The sequence below is a fragment of the Chenopodium album genome, chromosome 14, assembly GCF_948465745.1.
Source record: "Chenopodium album chromosome 14, dcCheAlbu1.1, whole genome shotgun sequence".
Classification (NCBI taxonomy): Eukaryota; Viridiplantae; Streptophyta; class Magnoliopsida; order Caryophyllales; family Amaranthaceae; genus Chenopodium; species Chenopodium album.
In genome coordinates, this window is record NC_137847.1 from 51,234,590 (window position 1) to 51,242,032 (window position 7,443).

Here is a 7,443-nt window from a genome sequence, read left to right on the forward strand (position 1 = left end):
ACATCAATTACATTACCCATATGAGCAAATTTAATCATAACTTGATCCATTCTGCAACATAACAACCAGACGCATAAATTTAAACATCAAACACCCACATACAAGCATAAAGTTATCATCTTTAATCAACATATACACACACAACAAAAAACAGAGCACCTATCTTCTGCAAGTCTAAAAGAACATAAAAAAACCGTAATATTTAAAGACATACCTTGCTTAAGGTCTGTATAGCACTTAACAACTCCTAGGATGTCCACGATTGTCATAAATCTGCTTCAAATCGATCCAAAAACCCTAAATTTCGCTCCCCCAAATTTGCCAAATTTCGATCTTCACCAAACCCTTAATCGCTACCAATTGCTCAATAATTTCGAAAAATAAAGCGTCAATCAGTTGTGTTTGTTTCACCCTAATTAAAACACACTAAGTTTCAGTTGTGATTTGATGTATGTTGAATGAAGAAGAAAGGTTTTGGGATTTTTGTTGGATGAATGTCGAGGAACAGTGAAGTGTAGTTGGCATTAATGAAAAAAGGGAGGGGATACATTAAATCAGGGGTAGGTTAGTAATTTTGTGTAATTTAGTTAAAAAATGAGCCATTTAGGAGATGGTTAGCCGATTTAATGACAATTAGGCCACTAATTGTAAATTAAAGAAATTTAGATGTCACTTTAGAGATTCCAAAAAAACATCGTCTCCCACGTGGAAAAATGAGAAGTAGGAGGCCACCATGTAGAATTTCCCTTAATTTAATCTTTGCGTAGGTTGGGGTATTTAACATTTTAGTTATAATCTGTAATTCCCAAAGGTATAAGCTCTGACGGACAGGTTTCATATTCAAAGAAAGGCCAGAAAAGAAGTGTTCTGATCTCTAGAAAGTTGAATATGAGGTATGTGTTATTCTTTTTTCTCTCTCTGTCTCTTTTTTTTTTTTTTTTTTTTTTTTTTTTTTTTTTTTTTGCTTTCTCTTTGTTGTAGTGGAGCTAAAATGAGATGGTTCATACCCCATATTTTGGTATCTTCTAACATCTACTCCCTTTGATTCTATATTAGTCTATTATACCATAGCAGCTCATCTAAAATGCATTACTGAAGTAATGTTAATCAGGAATTTGTGATGAAAAGTAGGATTGGCTTATTGTTTTTAAAATAAGTTCTATGAAAAGTAACTATGTTTGTTTTTTCTCTTATCTACTTATTCTATTTAGTTGGTGTCTTAGCAATGGTTGATAGTGCAATCCAACGATTATATAGTCAAGATAACATCAGGATTTTAAAGAGTAAGTAAATCAATGGTTGTTGAGTTCTCTTTCAGTTATGCAATCAGCTAAGGCTGGGAGTGAAGTAGGGGAATAATGAGATTCCCTTGGTTGCTTAAGTTATTACTATTAAGCTATAAAAGAAGTGGTAAACTCCTTACATTTCGATAGGTTTGAAACAGTACAGGGCAGTGTGATTGAACTTAAAGACTTTTGAATAACAAAGCTATAAGAATGATTTTGACAACTTCTCAATAACAAATCCATAATGAACTTGACGATTGCTCAATAATAAAGCCATGAAAACTGCTTTTCCAACAAAACTATTTGAGAACAAAATTAATTGTCTTAAACTACCAAGTATTAAAGAGAGGTATTCATGCAAAATATTCAGAGAACCAATCTAAGAGCGCATGTTCAAATTGTAAGAAAAAATTAGAAGACATGTATGATGCATTTAGAAGTAATTCTTTAATTAGGTCATGAAAACAATTGTGAGTTTCGGACCTATACATCTATAAAATAATTCACATATCTTAGCAAAAGAATGCATTTGCAGGAGGATCATGAGAAGAGGAATAACAATTACATATCATATTACAAATTTTAAGCATAATATTGATAGATCTCTACTGAGCAATGGTATTACTAATTAAATTTTAATAAATAGCACTTTTAGTATAGAATTTTCTCAGTAGTAATTAACATCAAGGTAGAATCTAAATAATGTTGACGGGTAAATTTAATATACTAAGAATTGCATGTAAATTTTTCTATGAAACCCTAGTTTTTTGTTTTTAGGCTATTAGATATTACGGTAAACCATAAAATCCATGCAATAATTTTTTTTTTTTTAAGTAAAAGCAGATCCAGCGAAATAAATGCACCCGGTATACATAAAGAAAGAAAAAAAAATTTTAATTAAATGCATTCAAAAAAGCTAACATATAGTATATTAATACAATCCAAGAAGACAAAAAATAACTTTTCATCAAGTAGATATAAGGTTTGAAAGACTGTTGCTCTAGCATTGGAAGATATCTTTTGTCTTGCTTTTTCAACGACTTTAACTTTGACGGTGAAATTCATGGAGCTAGGATTAAGCTCATCAAGATACATGCGTTCTGTTTTCATTCTGAACAAGAAAAAAAATTATGATTAGACAATATAACTTGTATTTGTGATCAACAACAATATTAAAATCTGTTAAAACAAAGAAGCTAAGTTTTCTTTTATTTCCTTGAAATAAGATTGTTTTTTTGTTCTCTTTATTGTTTTTCAACAGAAATTACAATAACCATATTTACATTTTTTTAGATGTATATGTATTTTATAAAGAAAATAGCTATTTATCTGAATTAATTTAACAAGAACAAATAAAGAGTATTTAAATTTCTTACCTTGAGATTTTTTATCAACACAATGAGACTTTGCTTAGACTTGTTTGAAAATTTTTGAATGAGTACTTGTTGTTATAGTAGGGTTTTGTTCAGTAAAAGAGTGTAAGTAAGTGATAAAAGATCTGATTTCCTTATATATTGTACAAAATAGGTCTATGAAAAAAGGAAGTCTTAACTTGATGAATAGTAATAAATTATTTTAATAATTATTAAATGGTAAAGATTGAATTGAGTATGAAATTATAGAATCAAATTATTTTGTGGTAAAGAATGTTTTGAAAAGAACGTTTATAAAACTAATAGAATTATATCTTTATTAGATTTTATCTTATTTTATTTTAATAATAGTAAAGATTGGACAATATTTTGATCAAATATCGGCGTTGGATAGAATTGTTGTTATAGCTAGTTAAAAAAAAAAATCAAATAAAATATAATATGTGGCTACATTTTTTAAAAAATAAAAAGGATAATATAAAGATTGGATTAAGTACATTATTATTAACTTATCTATATTTTTGCATAAATTGATGATTTGCCAGAATTAAATTGATCGTATATATAATTGTTTCTTTTTAGCTTGTTATTCTGATAATTATTTTTGTGTTGAGAAGAGATAATAATGATATGGAATTTCAGAGTAGTATGTTAACCACTAATATTTCCATAATAGTACAAGAGGCCATACTTTCTCTACTTTAAGTTTTCCTAGTTTGACAAGCAAAGTATGATGTATTTCCACTAATGTTGTTGACTGTTTCTTTTTGTTTTTTTTGGCAGTACATTACCTACTCAACTTTCTTTACTCTACATACTTCTACAATTAGATTACATTTCTAAAGTGTAAATTTATTTTTATGTATTTTAACTAAAGAAAAACAATCAGAAATAGATGTGTTTGCATGTGTCGTTAATTTGGTAACTTGATGGCATTAATTTTGTTAGTTCTAATTAACAGGTTAAATTGCGCCATGCATTTAGAATTGAAACAAAGCAATCAATAGTCTAACAAATCAAATCAATTTACTAATTATTGATCATGCTACATTTGTCCAATGTGTAAACTATCCTTCTAATAATTAATTAGAAGGATCAATAAAACATGGGGATCTAAATCAAGTAGGGTCATTTGTTCATCAGATGATATAAAACAACTAACCTTTTTTTTAAAATATATATATATATATATATATATATATATATATATATATATATATATATATATATATATATATATATATAATATTCTTTTTTTTGAGGGAAGTATATAATATTATTTGGTAGCCCATATATATCAACAGTTGAATATTTCAGTATAAGATTTGAATATTTCAATATAAGATTTGATAAGACATGACATCATTGATCCTTGAGAATATTATAATTCTTAACCTATATATTAATTGCATATTTACCATTGAATCATCTCAACCATATATTGCAGAACCATTGATAGCCATATAATTCTTAACCTATATATTAATTGCATATTTACCATTGAATCATCTCAACCATTGCAGAACCATTGTTGTTGAAGAGGGGTTTTTAATTTATCGTTATTAAGACTATTGTAATATTTTAAAGTTTACTTATTGAGTCCTTAATAATAATATGTAAGGTTATTGCAGATGTCTTACCGTGAGTTGTAGTCTAAATTTAGATATCATTAAGTAATTTTTCTTGAAAAAAAAAATAGTAATTTTATCTCTTTTCATTTTTTTATTCTTTTTCGCTTTTAAAAATAAAGTAATATTTTTTTTATTATGTACAATAGTGACTGAAGAGAATTGACTCTTCTTGTTTTTTTTGTTTTTGTTTTTTTTAATATTTTAATTTTGTTGCAATGTTTTACTTCGTAGAATTCAGTAGGAGCCATTTTTTCTATTTACTTTTTTTTTAAAAAAAAGGTACACAGTAATTATTGTTGGTTCACTAAATAAAAAAATAAAAGATAAATGACATTTTTCTTTTTTTTCTTTGAAAAGATTGTAACAATTTTTTTTTATTCACACGTAAAAATGAATTTCTTTTTTGAAGGAATTAAATGATAATATACATATTAATAATAATTAATTATTGAACTACATTGTTACTAACCTTATTTTACACGTAAATGTTAAATTTGCAAACCGAATATATAAAAAATGAAATCCAAATTACTTACTGTTTACTATAGCATGACTAATAATTTATAATTGATGTGAAACAATGAATTTAATTATACTTATTGTAAAAAGTAATAAATGTAGTGGAGATAGTACCTATTAAACTGAGACTTTACCCTTTGCTTTATTTTTTATCTACTGAATTGGAAAACCTGTAGAAAGAAATGCATAAACCTTTTAATCAATACAACTTATATTATAAAGTTCATATGTTTAAATTTTAGACGTCAAATTTTAATCTGAAAAAAGATAACTTTAAAAGACTTAAGATGATACTTACAAAATTGGAGGCAATGATGTCTATATATGAATAACAGCTTAATGTGATTATCAAAAAATATGTAATAATATGATATTTATTGTAGCTTATTTTCATTAATACTGACCATTTATATAACGAAGTTCAAAAGCTAATATTGTACCCAAAACATAGAACAAAATATTAAATGTTATGTGCTAAATTATCCCCGAGTACTTTAGAATATCATAAGATACTATATTTTTAACCGAGTTTATATGATACCCTTCAGGTGGTTTTGTCGAATATACCACAACATTTTTAGCCTTCTTAGCTCGAGATAGTGCCACATACAACTCGATTCAATGTTTGCCCTTGTGACTTATTAATTGTCATGGCAAAACATAGTTTAATTGGAAATTGCTTTCTTTCAAAAGCAAAAGGATAGCTGCTATTTGCCGGAGGTCGCAAATTTGCTCGATGCACAAAAATAGGTTTACCCTTGTATTGTCCAACAGAAATCTCACAGACAATGACGTTGGGTAGAAAATTCTTACAGATTAATCTCGTACCATTACAGAGTCCTTGAGAAGGCAATATGTTTCGTAACAAAATTACCGGACAATTCTTCTTAAGGACAAGCTCATGGGGACTCATTCCTCCTGGACAAAGTTTATTTATAAACTCTGTCGTATAGATGTTGCATGTATCATTGAGCATTACATCAAAACTTTTGTAAGTCACTGATTCTCCCGGAAATTGGTCTATTAAGATTGTATTCACCAAATCAACATCATCATTCATAGGTGTTAAAATTGCCCTATCTGCAAAGATTTCAGATGTTATTGTTCCCTTCTCAACTTCTGGATATGTTACATTTATAATCTTCAAAACGGGATCTTCTTCCATCAACAAGTGTTGAATCATTCCATCGGGTAGTCTGACATAGTCACTCTCACTTTTTTGTAATTCACCATTTCCAAGAGACAGCAAGAATGAACTAAATGATGGGTCTTCATGAGCTCTCTGATTTTCTGTTAGTTTAAATCTTGTCAGAGCTGGCCATATGTACAAAGTCAGTATGCTTGCTTCAACAGCTTGTCTCTGTGACTTGTGAGGCACCACTGGTAGAACTTGTCTAAAGTCTCCGCCAAGAATAACGAGCTTGCCACCAAATAGCAAGGTATTTTCACATAAATCTTGGAGTAGAAAATCCAGAGCATGTAAATTTGCCTTGTTGGCCATAGAAGCCTCATCCCATATAATCAAAGCTGTCTCTTTTATCAAATATGCCAAATTACCTTGTTTAGGCACATCACATGTCAAAGAGTTCTCATGGTCAACCGGTATTTTGAATCTTGAGTGAGCTGTTCTCCCTGAAGGAAGATTTGATGTTGCTATTCCGGATGTTGCAGTTGGTAGTACAATTTTATTCATCATTCTGACTTCTGCATATAAGCAGTTGTATAAAAAGGTCTTCCCAGTTCCACCCGGTCCATCAATAAAAATAGCACCTCCTTTTCCTTCATGTATGTGTTTCATTATACACTGGAATGCTTCAAATTGAGCTGTGTTCAAACGTTCTTTTGAATTTATGAATTCCTCAGGAATAGTTGTATCTAGAGCATCTGCTATATCTCTTGTTTTTCTGAAATCATCAGCAACAATGTAGCTTAGATGATCTAGGCCAAAAGTTTTGAGTGATTTACCCATTGATTCAAGATGTTGTTCAAGCACACTAACAGTTAGTTGCTTGATTTTATTAGTATCATCCTTATATTTGTGACTGAAATCTTCTGACAGTGCTGTGTAAAATTTGTTCCATAAAGCAGATGGATCACTTGGTTGACAGAAGATCAAGACTGTTGCAAAAAGCCTTCGGAAAGCATCTGGTAATTGCACTTCAGAAGCTTCGGCTAAGCATACAGATGCAGCATCATCATCCTCTAAAAGACCAAGTCGTTGAGCAGTTTCTTGGAATGTAGCACAGACATAATTTTCAACTGTCCGTAGGTCTAAAAAAGACCCTGCATTTCTAACATTGAGCAGCAAAAGTCGGAGGAAAAAACGTTCACCTTCAGCAGGTAGGATAAATGCCATCCGTCCAATAACAGTGAGCTTGTTTTGCCTCTGAATCCATGTTTTTGTACGTGCATCCCATCTGTAGTGCTCTGGGAATTCACTGTATAAAAGTCCAGTGCCACCGTATGTTTTTGCATTCATTGAGAAATATTCTGTTAACGGAGTCCGTGAACGTTTTAGATCTCTCACAACTGAATTAAGATTTTCATGTGGTCTTACAGCAATGGACTGCATATTCGGTAAGTGTACGGGCAATGGCATGACAGGAGGATAGATTTCGTACAAATCGAACCCAA